This window comes from Sceloporus undulatus, chromosome 2 (assembly GCF_019175285.1).
Source record: "Sceloporus undulatus isolate JIND9_A2432 ecotype Alabama chromosome 2, SceUnd_v1.1, whole genome shotgun sequence".
Classification (NCBI taxonomy): Eukaryota; Metazoa; Chordata; class Lepidosauria; order Squamata; family Phrynosomatidae; genus Sceloporus; species Sceloporus undulatus.
The window spans coordinates 25,728,225-25,745,446 of record NC_056523.1 but is presented as its reverse complement, the minus strand read 5'-3'; the positions used below and the strand labels follow the sequence as shown (position 1 = coordinate 25,745,446).

The 17,222-nt window shown below is 38.8% G+C and overlaps 1 long non-coding RNA gene across 1 annotated transcript in view; it reads left to right on the top strand.

Annotated features, from left to right (window-relative positions):
- Positions 1 to 4,563: 4,563 nt before the first annotated feature.
- Positions 4,564 to 17,222, top strand: part of LOC121924352 — a 24,236-nt gene continuing 11,577 nt past the window's right edge. The window contains exon 1 of the long non-coding RNA XR_006102575.1: positions 4,564 to 4,907. This is a non-coding gene — a long non-coding RNA (uncharacterized LOC121924352). The remainder of the gene's footprint in view (positions 4,908 to 17,222) is intronic.

Here is a 17,222-nt window from a genome sequence, read left to right as displayed (position 1 = left end):
AAATCCAAATTGTTCCTGTCAATGAACCAAAGAATGTTTAATAGGTTGTACTGTGGTTATTTGGACTATGATCATCATGTTCTAATTTGATATGGTCATTATTTCAGAGAGTGTTGCTATGGAAGAACATATTTTGGACGATCAATCTGTACTGCTATTATACCTTTTTAGAATTCAGAACTGCAGAGAAAACTCAGGAGGAGTATATGTGCCTGATATATTGAAAGGCTTTGTATTTTCTATTATTTGTACACTTTGGCGCGTTACACTTCCTGACGCCCCTCAACCCTAGTACGGACCGAGTCCGTACAAAATGGCGGCGCCTGTCCACATGGGGGCTGTCATTTTGATGGCGCGGACGCGTAGCGTCCGGACGTCGCACGGCAGAAGTGACGCCGCAAGTGTGCGACTAGCGCCTCATGGCGCCACTTCCGGGGCCCAGAAAGAAGCGCCATTTCGGCGCTTCTTTCTGTCTGCGCCCGGGAACGATGCGGTTTGGCCGCTGCGATTCCCAGACGCAGCAACCAGTGGCGGCAGCAGGCCGCCCATTTAATTCGCCTTTAATTCTGCATAATCCCTAGAATTGTTTTCCTTTTAGATGGCATTCTATTGCATTTACAGGAGTTTGGGACATTGGACCAAAAGTGGTGATGAATAAGATATACTTACAAGTCCTGCTTCCAGCACTTCCATCAACTCAGTTCCTCACCTTTCCTATGCTGAGGGAGAAGATTTAGAGCTGGCTTCTGCTCATATTCACTTGCATGAGAATGAAAGCTTCTGTTGAGACAGGAGTAGTTCCCTTATCTCCTTGGACTGAGGGATCTTTGCCATTTGTCAGCCAATCTACTTTTGTTTGGGGGTATCATTTTTGAAATCATTTTCTAGCTGCCCATATGGCTAACTCGTGATTGTGGTTAAAACCAGACCAGCAGAAGTAAAAGCAAGCATTTTTAAGTTGTGGAACTGCAAGATATTTATTTGGGATAATAAGCATACTTTAGTAAGATTTGCATATAATTGTGTATGTATCGACCCTCTGCACCAACTGACTCTTTATCCACAGACTTAACCATCCATGGCTTGAAAATAATAATAATAATAATAATAATAATAATAATAATAATAACATATTCCAAAAAGCAAAGCTCGGTTTTGCCATTGTAAATAAAGGACACCATTGTTTTACTGTGCCATTGTATTTGATGGGACTTGAGCATCTATGGATTTTGGCCAACCTGGGAACTGAACATTGGTCTTCAGAGTCATAGGACTTTATCACATGGGGGAAAATCAGGGGTTTAAAAAGGCATTTTCTGGGGACAGTTGCACAATCTCAGCAAAGATTTCACACACATCGCGCTTAGAAGGACTTATTCTGGAAGAACCAAGAATGCTCTAGAAATAAATCATTCATGGGATTTCCCGTGAATTTCCTGGTTCTTCCCAGGATAAATCCTTTCTAATTGCAATGTCATGTGAAAATCTTCTCCATGATTGTGCGACTGTCCATGGAAAATGCCTTTTTAAACCCCCAATTTTCCTCATGTGATAACTTCCATAGTCCATCACTCAAACCACTACGTCATGCTGCCCTTAACCCCAGCAAATGTGAAGGGCCTACTGTGTTTTCTTATCAAGCCTAGAGGGATGGATAGAAATAATGTAATTTGACACCACTTTTAAGTGCTGTAGCTGTGGCACAGTGGTTTGAGTGTCAGAGTACAACTCTGGAGACCAGAGTTTGATTCCCGGCTTGGCCATGAAACCCACTTGGTTAGGATAGTTGGTCACTCTGAACCCACTGGGTGACCTTGAGTGAGCCACACTCTCTCAGCCTCAGGGGAAGGAAATGGCAAACCTCCTCTGAACAAGTCTTGCCAAGAAAACCCCACAAGAGGTTTTCCTTAGGGTCACCGTAAGTCAGAAATGACTTGAAAACACAGAACAAGAAGTAGTTCCTATGGAACTCTGGGATTAGTAGTTTTGCAAGTAGTTTCTTTAACCCTTTCTGCCAAAAAAAATGCAGGTGCCTCCTTGATGTTGTGTGCCTTCAAGTGATTTCTGACTTGTGGGGACCCTAAGGCAAACCTCTCATGGGGTTTTCTTGGCAAGATTTATTCAGTATAGGTTTGCCCTTGCCTTCCCCGAGGCTGAGAGAGTGTGACTCACTCAAGGTCACCCAATGGGTTCAGAGTGACCAGCTAGCCTAACCACAACGGAGGCCAAAGTCACCACAAAATGTAGAGCAACCAAGGAAAAAATGTAGGACATTACCAAATAAAAGATAACAACACTCATATAAATGTTAATACAGTACATAGTTTATTGTGAAGTCGAAGGCTTTCATGGCCGGCATCCATAGTTTTTTGTAGGTTTTTCGGGCGATGTGGCCATGTTCTAGCAGAGTTTCTTCCTGACGTTTCGCCAGCATCTGTGGCTGGCATCTTCAGAGAATGTATGGCCACATACATGGGATGGGAGTTGTGGCTCTTCACCTGGCCTGGAACTCACCACCTGGTTGTGCACCACGCTGACCAGTTTTGGCCAGTTGTTGTATCTTTGCAAGAGTTGCAGAGAACAGGCTGAAGACCCCAACAAACTCTCCAAGCCTTCTCACTCTTGCCTCCACAGAAGTCTTCACCCTTCTTCACCAGGGTCCTGCTGGTTCTTGTAGCTTCACCCAAGACACCAGACAACTCAGTAGTCTTATATAAAAGATCTACTTTATTCTACTATATACACAGCTCCAAACAATACTCAACTCCTCACTCTCCAATCCAACTACTCACAACTACAACCCACAAAATGCATTGGGATGTATAGTCATTATTATAGCCAAAGCATGGTACCACCTACTGTTGTCTGTTTCCACCCAGTAGGCGTGTACACCATTCCCATTGGTTCTCCTTGTTCATCCCACAATTAATGATTTCATCATCTCAGCCTTGACCACTTAACAATTGTCAGGTGTGTTCAATTATCCACTTTGCAATTCTTGTCCTTGGCACTCAGGACTTGTTAATTGTATTACCATTCACACCTGTGTGGTTCTCCATTTGGCTTCTGCTGAGTCACTCTGACTCTCACATACATCTTTTATTTCTCTTACTGTATGTCCCATGTTGCTTTTTCCTTAACATTTATTGCTTAATCCAAAGGTCATTGCAAACAAAACACCCAACAAGCTTCCATACAGTTGCAAATAAATGTAATACACTTGTCTCTCCACATTTGCAGCTTTGACTTTTGCAGCATTGATTATTCTTGGGTTTTATTAATATGTTCTCTCTAGGAATCTCTAGGTCCTCCAGCGTATCTCTATGGCCAACTTTAACCAAAAGTCCCACCGAAGGACCTAGCGATTCCTAGAGAGAATACTCCAATAGGCATTAGTAGCTCCTCCAGTGCAATTCAGTGATCAATGTCTGGCAAATAATGTTTGTTTTTTGCGGTTTTTCCACATTCATGGGGGTCCTGTGCCCCTATCCCCAGCAAATGTGGAGGGACAAGTGTATATGTAAATGTTATATAAAGATTATATAGGTAATACAAATTGCATATACATCCAAATGACAATTCATGATGCTCAGTCATGCTCAAAATGGAGGACGTTTCGAAATTCCTCCTAGACAGCAGGTTGAAATGGATGTCAGGACCTGGAAAAGGAAGACGCTGGATTCTTTATATCTAATTCAATTCAATAATTTATTTTGGTCATGTTGTTGTTGTCATTGTCGTGTGCCTTCAAGTTGTTTCTGATAGGCGAACCTATCATGTTGGTTTTCTTGGTAAGGTTTCTTCAGAGGAGGTTAGCCATTGCTATGCTTTCCTCTGAGGCTGAGAGAGTGTGACTTGCCCAAGGTCACCCACTAGATTTCCATGGCTGAGCTGGGAATCCAACCCTAATTTCCCAGAGTCATAGTCCAACACTCAAACTGCTGTACCAAACCAGATACAATAATAAGAAACAATATTAGTTTAAATGTGAAGTCGAAGGCTTTCATGGCCGGAATCCATAGTTTCTTTGTGGGTTTTTTGGGCTATGTGGCCATGTTCTAGAATAGTATTTTGTTTTTGTTTTTTATTGCATTGGGTCCAAATGCTTTGTTGTTGTTGAGATGTGCCATTGGCTTCCCCTAAGGCTGAGAGAGTGTGACTTGCCCAAAATCACCTAGTGGCTTTCCATGGATGAGCAAGGATTTGAACCCTGGCTTCCCAGAGTCAGAGTCCAACACTCAAACCTAACAGACCAGATACAATAATATGAAACAACATTATTTTTATTGTTGTTGTTGAAGTCTGCCATTGCCTCCCTCTGAAACTGAGAGAGTGTGACTTTGCCTAAGGCTCCCCCAGTCAGTGTGGGGAATCCCCAGAGCCATAGTAGTCCAACAGTCAAAAACCCACCAAACTACACATCCCAGGTCCCTGCTGCATGCAGCCAGGGCAGTCAAAGCGGTGTCAAACCGCCTTATGGGTGCAGTGCAGAAGCACCTGGAGCTCCTAGAGGCCCGCTGCTGCTGCTGCTGTTGCTGCCTGGAGTGGCCGCCCACTCAGTAACCAGGGAAACCCAAACACAGTTATGGCGGTCCTTGAGGTTTCCTGAGGCGCCATTAACAAAACCATCGCCACCCGCCTCTTTTCCTGCGCTGTGGGCCTAGCTGAGAGGCTGGGAGACATCTCTGAGGCGAGGGAAAGAGGAGGAGAGCGACGGAGAACGACGACGAGGACCTCGCCTCCCTGAGTGGCTGCTGCTGCTGCCCCAGGGCCGCCATTTTCCTTGCTCCAGTCTCCTCCTCTTTCTCCCTCTGCCTTGGTGGAGCAGAGAGGCTTTGGGGTCCATAGGAGGGTCCCTGGCCTGCTTCCCTCCCTCCCTCCCTCCCTCTGCCCTCTCAAGTGCCCAGGTAAGGGTCACCATCACTGGCACCACTAAAAAGGATCCAGTCCCCTTCATTGCAGGGAGCTTGCCCTTGTTGTTGTTGTTGTGTGCCTCCCATTTAGGGTTTCCTTGGGCAAGTTTCTTCAGAGGGCCCTGCTGCCCTGGCCATCCCTCTGAGGCTGAGAGAGTGTAACTTGGCCAAGGTCACCCAGTGGGTTCCTTGGCTGAGTTGGGAACTGAACCCTGATCTCCAGAGTCATAATTCAACATTCAAATCTCTCTCCAGGGATAGGATTCCCCTCCTCCTCCTCTTCTTCTTCTTCTTGTGGGAGCTGTCATCTAATAAAGTAACTTTTTCAACCTCTGCAGTATAACAAATAGATATTTCCCTTCTAATTTGAATTCAAAGCTTTATATTGTTGTTATTGTGTGCCCTCAAGTAGTTCTCGACTTATGGCGCACCCTTGGGGGAACCTATCCCAGAGGTTTTTTGGCATGTTTTTCCAAAGGAGGGTTTGGCATGGCCATCCTCTGAGGCTGAGAGTGTGTGACTCACCCAAGGTCACCCAGAGGGTTTCTATGGCTGAGCGGGGATTTGAACCCTGGCTTCTAGAGGCAGAGTCCAATGCTCAAACCATTGCACCACACTGGCTGTCATGGTGCCTTACAGACTGAGGTCGAAAACACACTGTAGAAATAACCCAGTTTGAGACTGCTTTCACTGCCCTGGCTCAGTGCTAGCAGATCCTGGGAATTGTAGTTTATTGTGGCCCCAGAGCTTTCAGACAGAGAAGGCGTAATGTCTTACAAAACTACAGTTCCCAGAATTCCCTAGCATTGGGCCAGGGCAGTTAAAGGCAGGCGGTCTCTAACTGGATTGTTTCTGCAGTGTGTTTTGGACCTATAATAATTTCTTGCACTCTGGCCTCCAGAGTTGTAGTAGACCAGCACTCAAACCACTATGCCACGCTGTCTTACCAGAGTGGAAACGAGTGGGCTCCTGTACACCTGTAATTGTTGTGTAGTAAAGGAGGGAAATCGGTGCCAGTGTGGCATAGTAGTTTGAGTGTTGGACTAGGACTATGGAGGCCAGGGTTCAAATCCTCACTGGGCCATGAAACCCATTGGGTAACCTTTGGCAAGTCGCACTCTCTCAGCCTCAGGGGAACGCAAAGGCAAACCCCCTCTGAAGCAACTTGTCAGGAAAACCATATAATTTCTGAAGTGATTTCTGACTTCCCACCCTTATATTCTGAGCCTAAACCCTAGAGAGTCCCTCTGATTTGAATAAACATCCTCCTAAGATAGGTCTATCTAAGATGTCAAGCCTATTTAATCTTTAATATGACTGCAGATGTGGAGGGATCCTCTGCCCTCCCTTCTCAGATGGTGTCTTCATGCAGCTACATAACAGTAAAAAACAATGGGGCAGGGATATTAAAATGTCACTTTCAGGCATTGAGCATTGTCTTGTTCTGCATTGTGGCCAGGTGATGTGCTGTAAAGTTGTCATCTTCATTTCTACTGTACTATCTCTGTGACATAAAGTTGTCATTGCATTATTGGATATAAACGCCTGGCGTAGGCAGGGTTGGAAGAATGCACAGAATAAAAGTGGAACTGAAACAGTTTAAAACTATAGGTTAAAACAGCAGTACTAGATTTTTAGAGCCTAAAGTCCTTCTATTTCTTCAATTGTTACATTTTACTGTTATCAAGGAATAGAATATTAAGGGTCCACATATTCCAGCAAAATAGGATTTTTCTCCTGTTACTGAATTGTGAAGTCCAGTCTTAATACTGCAACAATATTATGCTCTGTATTGGTTATCCTTCACAGAGTTATACCTGGAGGGGACAGAGGTGTGGCTTTTCATTAGGCTGTGTCTCATTCATTCATTGCGACATGCAGAGTCATTACATACCATATATACTCAACTATAAGTCAACCTCATGTATAAGTTGAGGGCAGGTTTTGGTGCCCAAATTACAGATTTTGATATGACCTTTGCATAAGCCAAGAGTAAAACATAGGGACATGGGACAAAGGATCTAAAGGACAAAGGAAAATAAAATGATGCCAAAGAACTTTCAAAATTTCAGCAGGCATAACTTTTGGGTTCACCCTAAAAGCTGGATGGGTGAGGAGGGAAGTACAGTTAATTGTGGCTGTGTGATGTGTGAGGAAGGAAACCATGTGCAGGTAGGCCTAAGAAAATGCACACATATCAAAAAAAAAGGAGGAAGAGGCAAAGTAAGGAAACTGGTGGCTACGATCCAACCACATGCAGAAATTCAGCCCTGCTCAATTCTAGGGAATTCTGGGAACTGTTGTTTTGTGAGACATTTAGCCTTTTCAGTCAGGAGGCTGTAGTGCCACAACAAACACAACTTCCAGGTCCCTTGCAGTGAGCCTGGGCAGTTAAAGCGGTCCCGAGCTGGAAGTGGTTTGGACCGACATCAGGAGTGTTTATAGCCTTTAACTTAATATGTAAATTTGCCTGATTTTAACCCAGAAAGCTGGCAAGCATATGCAGATATCTACTCTTATCCTCAAAGCCTGATTGTGTGCCTTTGAGGTGAAGCACCAAGGAGCTTCCACCACTGTCATTTTCCTGCCCAGGCATTCAAAGAAGGTGATCCATGGTGGAGAGAGTAAGGGGGGGGGGGCGGTTGGTGTTTCTTTTAGGTGTTCCCAGGATGGACTAACAAACTCTTCCTCCTTTGCCACTCTAGTGAGAGAAAGAGGTGGTCCCTTTTTTTGACAAAAGTAAAGTACAGTACTTACAAAGACACTTTGGAAACTCAATCCCGGGTCAATTTTTTGGTTAATTTTGTATAAACGTCTACATTTATACTGAATCTATACTGCACATGGAACATGTTATATTTATTTTATTTTCTTGAGAAGCATTTACCATTAGAAGAAAAAAGGCAACCGTGCATTTCCATTTAGTCTTACCTGAGTTTTGCCTGTTTCTTACATGTACTGTATACTGTATTATTACTGTTATGTGTGAATAAAACAGTACCTTTTCCTCCATATATTAATGCACACAGAAGTCCATTATGGTCCATTTCTTCTTATATATAGGCTTACTTGTTACATTTGTTTGAAGTATTGGAGGAAGTTAATAGGAAGACAAAAAATGGCTTATTCCTCCATGAGGATTGGAAGCTGCTGAAGAAGTGCTATAACAATTTGTCCATAATGTTATGCTTGTACTTTGCATTATGGTGCTACAAATGAGGGTATTATCTTCTAACACTAAGTGAGGGATATTATAAGGCTCTAAACATAGCATCTTGCTCCTCAGTGTAGATTAAATAGCAGGTACCTAGAAGAATAATTCTGTATTTTATTGTGTTAAAATTGGGGCTTTTGGTTGATTAAAATTCTAGACAGACAGTCATGTACCTTTTACTATACACTTCACTCAGTGTAAAGGTTCATGCAAGTGGAGTTGAAATATTTCAAAATCCCAAGCTGTCTATATGGGTGCTGAGATAGTATGCCTTCCCTTTCTGATGGTTTTAATGCACACAAACTTCATATATACACAAAATTATAAAAATTAGTTATAAAACTACCTCAGGTATGTGCATAACATCATACAAATAAAATGAAATTCAAGTAGACGCGAGTCCCAACTCCATATATCTAATATGTATGGCAAATATTCCAAAATCCCCCAAAATTCAAAATCCCAAGCATTTTGGATAAGGGGACTCAGCCTGTATTGCCATAGCCTTCATATGGATGCCTTTTGTGTCATATTGAAAGTAATAATGGCAATTTAAATATATCGCTACTATTGTTGAAATATTGTCAGAAGATATTTTCTCAGCAACAGTTTTTTTTTAATGACAGATGCATCCTTAAGTTGCAGCTTGCCAATTAAAACGCCCCATCATTAACTGAGGAAAGCAATGTTAATGAAATGTTTCCCGACACTCAAATGGTTAACATTTCTGAAGATCGGGGGAAGGGGCCTAGATCCAGAAAGAACTGAGAAATTTCTTTGAGGAAACCTATGTCACCTTGAATTGTTAATGCTCCTTTTTTTTAGCATATTTCAAATACATTGGAAGCTTATGACATCTTTATAGGATGCTATAAAGTAGCCATTCTCCCATTTTTCAGCCAAGGATCAGAAATTCTATTATTTTATTGCCTTAAAAGCATGCACTTTTATACAGTACAAGCAGCCCAACTGGGATACAGAACTGAAGCACTACCTTTAATGACAAATTAACGAACAGATGTTTAAAGCCATGTCCCACTGAAAGACATTTTATTTTCTGGAATTTAGACCCCCCTCCCCAGCCATGTATTCATAGTCAAACTGATCTATCTGTTAACTTTGATTATCACCTCCAAATGCTTCTAAACTAAAACCAAGCCATAAAATAGCCCCAAAGGATTCCTTATAACTTCAGCACAAGCGTGTGTTTTAAAAAAGATACTACTTTTTATCTGACTGCACATATTGGGGATTGTCCTCGTGCTATTTACTGTTATGCCTGTTTCCTAGATTTCTGTGCCAATGAAATAGTAATTCTGTAAGAGCTCACTTCTACACACCTTTTTTACCTATCTTTCATATTATTTATTTATTTTATTAGCCCTTGTGGAGAGTTAAGCTAACTATTAACAATTATCTTGTTCTCGATCTAGACTGTTAAAACTCATTGCAAGAAGGAGAGCTAGATTAATCACAAGGGTTGTCAAACAAATATTGAATGTCCAGTTTTTCAAGCACATTATATATTTTAATATTAGGATAAACACCAGTCAGTAGAGGATTTTTCATTGGTAACATTATCATGTCATGTTGATTAATAAATATGTTTAGTTAATAAATATGTTAATAATTTTTATTAATAATGGGTAGTTTAGCGAAATAATGGGTGTTTAGAATAACCCATTTGCTAAATAATAGTATTATATATAGACTCTTTCTACTGATTGGTGCTATATAATATTACATTACCATATATGAGGGTGAATAGATGTCCTAACTGCAAAAGGAGACAAGACACCAAAAATGTAGTCTTTCAAGAAAATGGAGGACATGATTAAAAACTCAAAACACTCACAGAACTGTAAGTAAATTCATGCTTCTTAATCATGGCCAAAGGAGGAACTTTTGAAATTCCTCCAGGACAGAAGTTTTGAAATGTAGGACATGTACAGGAAAGGGGGCATCTGGTCACCTGGATGTATACTCGACATAAGTCAACATTGTGTATAACGAGCACAATTGGGGGGCCAGAATTGTGGGATTTTGATATGACACCTGCATAAGTCGAGGGTAAAACATGGGGACATGACAAAGGATGTAAAGGATGAAGCAAAGGAAAACAGTGCCAAAGAACTTAGAAAATTACAACACTCATGCAGGCATAACGTGTGTGCTTCATCCTAAAGGTTGGGTGATGGAGCGAGAGAGGATGGTCAGTGCCTCTTTAGATGCTCCCAGGATGGATTAGCTCACTAGCCGTTTAGCAGGGGGTGCCATTTTTTGATAAGATTAAAATACAGTACTTGACCCTTGGATAAAGTACCAGATTTTGGGGCAGTGTTCTGGCTAAAATTTCTAGACATACCAGGAGCAAACGTATATGAAAACACACTGGTTTTGTGAGACATTTAACCTTCTCTATCAGAGAGCGCTGGTTCACAATAAACTAAAATCCCACATTCCCTAGCACTGAAGCCAGGCAGTTAAAGTAATAGTTAGAGGTCTTTCATATTCATTTCTATTTGATTCTTTTAACTCCTCCCCCTCTTTTTTTTTAAATTAAGTTTCGTTACATCTGGTTTAGCAAGAAATGGTATAAATAAATAGAAGAGAAAAAGAAAAAAGATATTAAAGAATAGATCTTACATTGTTACTATATAGATGTTGACGTAATAGTTCTAATCTAACAGTTCATATTTCCTCCTATCATGATTAAATAAACACATTATACACAACTATGAAATCTACTATTGTAATCTAATACCATAATTTATATTATTATTCTACCCGCTCTGATACCACATTTTTTGATCCATTTCCCATTTTTTTTCTCAAATCTTGGTTTGTTTTTCCCTTCGATATACATTGTCAATCTATCCATTATTAACATTCATGTACTCTTCGCTTCCATTCTTCTGTCGAGGGTACTACCTTTAACTTCTAATTTTTGGACATAAACCATTTGTGCCTGAAATCATGTATAAATTTTTTTAACGTGTGGCTCCAAGGGTTTCATTTGAGCTGTTTTACGTTTGATGCGTGTGCTTGACTGAGTTTTCCTGATCGGCAATGGTTATGTTAACCACAAATACGTATTTTGAGATGAGTAGTGTTTGTTTTGTCAGTACAGATGGTTCATAATTAAGCACAATTGTTGTCCATGGCCACATTTTATTTAATTGTATAGTCAAATTAGATTTAGATGGGCGGGGGGAAATGTATATGACCATTTTCCCCCACCATAAACCCCCTCTGGGCTACCACCCATACTCCAAATACTTTCATTTTTCTTTTGAGTCTCTCTCCAAAATGATAATAAAAATAATATTCACTTCCTGTCCATTTTGAGAAGGAATCTGGTTGGAAACAAAGTTATTGGGTGGGTTTGGTGGGGAAGGGTCCAGACACACAGTTTTCAGGCAAAAAATCATTTAAAAAACAATGGCAATCCCTCCCCCATTTTTTGGGGCAGTGGTTTGGAATTAGCTTCAAAGAGTAGCAAAAGTGGCATCCATTTGCCATATCCATTTGCCATACTGGTCTGCAGGCCACACTTTCTGCAACCTGATTAGACAGATAAACTTTGGAGCCTCAAAACAGTGATGATTTATATGAAGATGAGACATGAGACAACAGTTTTACCATACATAAGCGTAATAGTCTCTTTCTGGCTAGTGAATTCTGCATATGAAATGGTTAAAACAACGTCGTCATAAAATAATGTATTTCCTTAAAAAGTTCAAGTTAATTTATAGGCTTTGCAGGCCATATTGAGATTTTTTTCTTGTTTTACAGTACCATAGCAAAGTAAAACTAGGTCTTGCAGAGAACTGTAGAACAACAAAATAAGATGCCATGCTTGTAAAATAAAATTTAAAATAGCTCCTTTCCCCAAATATTCATGCAGGTTGTGATGTGGCATAGTTGTGATTTGTGACTGAACAAATAATTTAAATCAGTGCTTCTCAGGGTTCTGGGGAACCAGCCATTATTATTTTCCAGCATGTCACCAACCATCACTACACATTGCCATTGGGTACAATTGTTTTCTTTCTTTCCTGGAAACTTAGAAAAGAATGGCAGCAAGGCTCAGGGACCACACTGGTCCATGGAGCAACATTTGGGAGCAGCGGTTTAGATAGTGTGATGATGAGATTTTATGGTAGTTATAGCCTTCTCTTAGAAATGCTCTCAGAGCTACCTTACAAATGACACAAAAGGTGAGATAATGGCAGTGGGGAGGGGGATCAAACCAGTCAGGATCTATTACTATGTCTGTGGTTCAAATTGGGAAGATGATAAGATGATAAAATTGCTCGATGATTACAGTGAGCTCTGTGAATCAGCCTGTAGAAATCGAGCTCCCAGTTGCTTAAAATCATTCAGAAGATGAGATACGTTAAATGAAAGCAAATATGTCGTGCCCCTTACCCATGAAAAACGTTTGAACATATGCACTCTGCTATGACTGTAGAGCTTAGAGCTTAGAGCGGAGTTTGCAAATTAAAAATTTAGTTTCTCCATGGATATTTCATTAGCCTTTCTCCTGTACGACAGAAGCCATGTAGTTGTCTGGTCCCACTACAACGCTGTACCAGCCGCAAGGATTCTTTAGTCTGTACGTAAGAATTTGTGGTTTCCATAAGAGGAAAAATTGTTTTTGGGCTATTGTTTTTTCATGACCAATCTACTCAAATACTTGCTCTAATTATTTGTTATGGCTCCAACTAAATCCACACTTGCTAAATACCACACTGGGTTGCTGTCAATGAGTATGCTGTAGTATAAGCTAGATTTAAGTGGGTAACAGTCCTTTGCCTTTCGTTTTGTACAATAAACGAAAGTTAGACCAACTAGAGTATGTGTCAGTTCAGCATTCACGCAATGCAAGCACATTTTTAGACCTAAATTAATTATGACAAGCAAAGATAGTCTCTTTAAGATAGCTGTTCCCAACCTGTGCTCTGAGAAGCCCGTAGCTCTACATCACTTCCCAGGTGCTCTGTGCGCCATCCAGGAAATGAAAGAAATTTTTTTTTTGAGAAATTAAAGAATAAGAATAATCTTAGATATACTCCTAAACACCATTAACTTGGTAAGACATAGGTTAGTCCTCTTAGGAGCCTCCGCATAGAAATAAGGATTCTGCAATCAAAAAGTTTGGGAACCCATGCTTTAAGTACTTTATCCTGATTGTAGATGGTATGTGGAAAGGTAAGTTCTTGGAAGATTATTCAACACAAAATATGGGAGCTACTTAAAAAAACAAGTTACCTTCCACAAGAACCTTGTGTACTTTTAGGAGAGTAGTGTGCAAATTGTCCTGTCTTCTTTGGTCTGCAGCCTTTCGTGGCTTCCCAAGAAATAAGCTTTTTGATGATCAGCATATAGGATGTAGCAGTTGGACACCAAAGAAAGAAGTGCCCATAAAGCTGCAAGATTGACTAGGAGATATGTTGGATTCTTCTCAATGAGAACAAGATGCCTTATTTTAAATTTAGGGTACTGTTAGACAGTTTCTTTTGCAAACGAAGAAATTTTACATTACTGTTTTGAACTTGTGAAGTAACTAATTCATACTGTCAATTAGTTAAAGAATTTTAAATAATTGCTAGATAATATTTTTCTTTTAAACGTAAAAAAAAACCCTGGTGTCTCCTTTGGAACAACGTGTCTAGGCTGTACTTCAAAGTTTTGGTAACAGACACATTAATCAGGAACATAAAATGTGCACTATAATTATGATCACATAGTGATGCTTTGAAAACATCTCGCTTTTGGAAGCCTGGTTTTTATTCTCCAGATATAAATGAACATTCTAATTCCCAGCTAAAAAGAAAAGGAAAAAAAAAAAAAAAAGGGAAAAGAAAACAAAAATAAACTGTGGAAATTTTGAGGCAGAGTTGACATTTCAAAATTGCTCAGTAATATGTGGTAATGTTAAGAAAAGATTGGTACAAATAAAGTAGTGGCAGTCTATTTAAAGTTACTACAATACATTAAAACTAGCTTTTGGCGGTTTTTATCCATTCATATCTTGATTTCTCACATGAGAACTGTACTTTGCCAAATACTAGCTGGATATCAAACTGATTTCATGAAAACACTTGACTTTGAAGGCATATCTGGTGATCTTACTAGATTTATGATGATACGTTTATGCATGCTAAGCTTTTATCAGTTATCACAGAGTTTATATGTGTGATGAACATAAGTTTTTGAATCATGACTTAGCATGTAGCTCTTTCATAAACAGCCTGAATTCTAGTGCTACAACTATATCAGTAATTCTTTACTAGTGCTTATTTAAATGAATCTATAGTTTTTGACCAATGCAATTTTGAGAACACATGCAAATATTTTTAAAGGAGACCTATTTCCTCTGTTGCCTTGCTACAAAACTATTCCCCAAAAGTAATAGAGAGAAATGTATCTTGATTATCAAAATAAATAGCAAGCAGTGGCAAAAACTCCTTTGAAGAATGGATAGAAGGTATAGCATCTCTTCTCCTTACTACCAGGACTAATTATTGTAAAGCAAAAAAATCTTCCAGCATAACAAATGAATTACACTACTTTTTTTATTTCCATCCAAGGTTCAATGAGGATTGACTGCCAATGGAAATTTTGTTGTACCTTTCATGATGCACCTAGTATCATCTCCATTTGAAAATAATGGGGAAGTTGGATGAAGTGATATGGTTGCTTCTTTCCTCTTGTTGGATGGGTAGCAGACACAAGAGGGATAAGTTGTTATACAGAGATATAATAGAGGACTGGACACTAGACAGACTACAATTCCACGCTCATATTCCTCATGACACTCATATTTTAAACACACATATCAATTTCTGTAAACTGATTTTTCATTTTCTCCACAATCATCTTATTTTTTCTTGTTGTTCCTTATAAATTAACTTTTACGCATATATTAATTTTAAGCTCAAGTAATGCATCTAGGATCGTGTACAATGGCCCCTTGGTATACGTACTGAGGTTTGATTCCAGACCCGCTGTGGAATACCAAAATCACTATTATTGCAATACATAGTAAAATAGTGTCTACTCCCTTATATAAAATTAACTCAAGGTTTGCTTTTGGGGATTTTAGGAGAACATATTTTCAAGCCAATGGTGTTGAATCTGTGTGTATAAATAATCTTGATGGATTATGGTGGCTATAATGTTATAATGAAGTCCTTCAATTAATTATTTCCTTGAATCACTATCAGATTGAATTGATGTTTTCATGACTTAGATATCCTGGACAAATTGAATATGAAATTCCAGATGAATTTCAAATTTTTTTAGTTGGTCACAGCCACAAATTAGGAAAAATCTTCCATGACTTTTGGTATTATTGAAGAGTACTATACTGACGAAATACTATGAAACAAGCTCTGGCTTGCATTTTTAGTAATAAGCTTTCTGTGAAAATTCATATTAATGATATTTTGTTTTCCTTTCCTTCTCCTAGATACATTCAGCACCACGATAACTGGATGACTAGTCAGCTAAAATCATTTTTCTTACCAAAACTTGTAACATATGTTTCAAAAATTAATATCAGGTAAAAATGCTTCTAACCCTTTTTGATTTACATGTTTTCTGTAAAACATTAAAAATAAAATAGAACAAAATATTAGAAATTAATAATCGTAACAACTATTAGTTTAAAACATTATACATTGATTTGTAAACATTCCCCTATCCTGTGAGGTTTTGTTTTTAAAGTGTAGGGTATCATCATTTTTCCTTTTTTCTGTTGCATAACATTCGGATACTTCTCTGAGGGCTTGACCAGGAATTCAATTGATTTTGGCAGCTATGATAGCCATCAGCCCGAGCTTTCTCCTTCAGAGTCCCCTAGCAATTCACAAAATAGAGAAACATGTTAATATAAATTTTTAGTATATGAGATACACCTTACAGGAAGTAAATTCAATCGCTGGCAACAGCTTCTAGGTTTTGGCATTGCATTCTATTTGTGAGTGGGTCCTATATTTATTATTCATTCATTATTACATTAATTATATTATTATATAATAGATTGTTAAACTTAAATCATTGTAATACATAAATTTTATATTGTGCATATATTCATTTCTTTCGCCAGTCCCCTCATGAAATATCAAATGTGCAAATCTCACATTGCTATATAATCATACTAATAAAAATAATAATAAAAATAATCAATAATAATTACTTTGGTTTCTTTGTATGGGTATAATTTAACAAATTAATTACTACTCATTTTTATTGACTCACTGTACCCAAGTTTGCCCTGCAACTTGATCTTGTGCTAAAAGTACATTGATGGGCATTTTATTTAATGTAGCTAAAGCATCTGTGCCAAAGTGGTTCACCCTATAAATGCTAAAACCATAAATGGTGAAATTGTTTATTTTTTTTCTATGTTTGTGTTATTAAAATTTATCCTGCCTTTATCCCCTGGTCCTTTGCATCAATTTCAACTTATAAAATAGTTATTGCTTAATGCAACATAGAAATATCAGCTTGTTCAAAATGCTAGATATTAAGTAACTAGCTGATAACTTGGCCTTATAGAAATGGCTAATATATTCCCTGCTTTAATTAATTCCAATTTTTTTCCATACCCAGTTCAGTTTGTTGATTTATTCTGTTCTCATTCAATTGACATATTAACTTGTTTTTTGAAAAATAATATTCCAAATGTTTCTTTAGAAACAAATTATAGGTGCCTAAATATTAGTATTAGAAATACTTATCAGAAACTATAAAATGAATAAAATTATAGAACAAACTCCTGCCAAGCATCACCACCTCCCTCCCAAAAAAAACCTATAGTAACACCAAATATTACAAGCCATCCTCGAAACTTCCTGAAGAACCAAGAGCTTATTGTATAACAAAAAGTTAGTAATTATGGTGTCATGTCAAGCTCTTTGGGTGTGTTTATGACCAAAAGCATACTGCTTCCCCCTAACACAACTCAATACTAAATAGAAGGAACAGAACTTAACATAAGAGAGTATGTATGTAGCACTATGATTTCCTTAATATTTCTGCCCAGTTATGGGCTTTAACAGTAGGAATAAGTCTCCGTGAAGAGG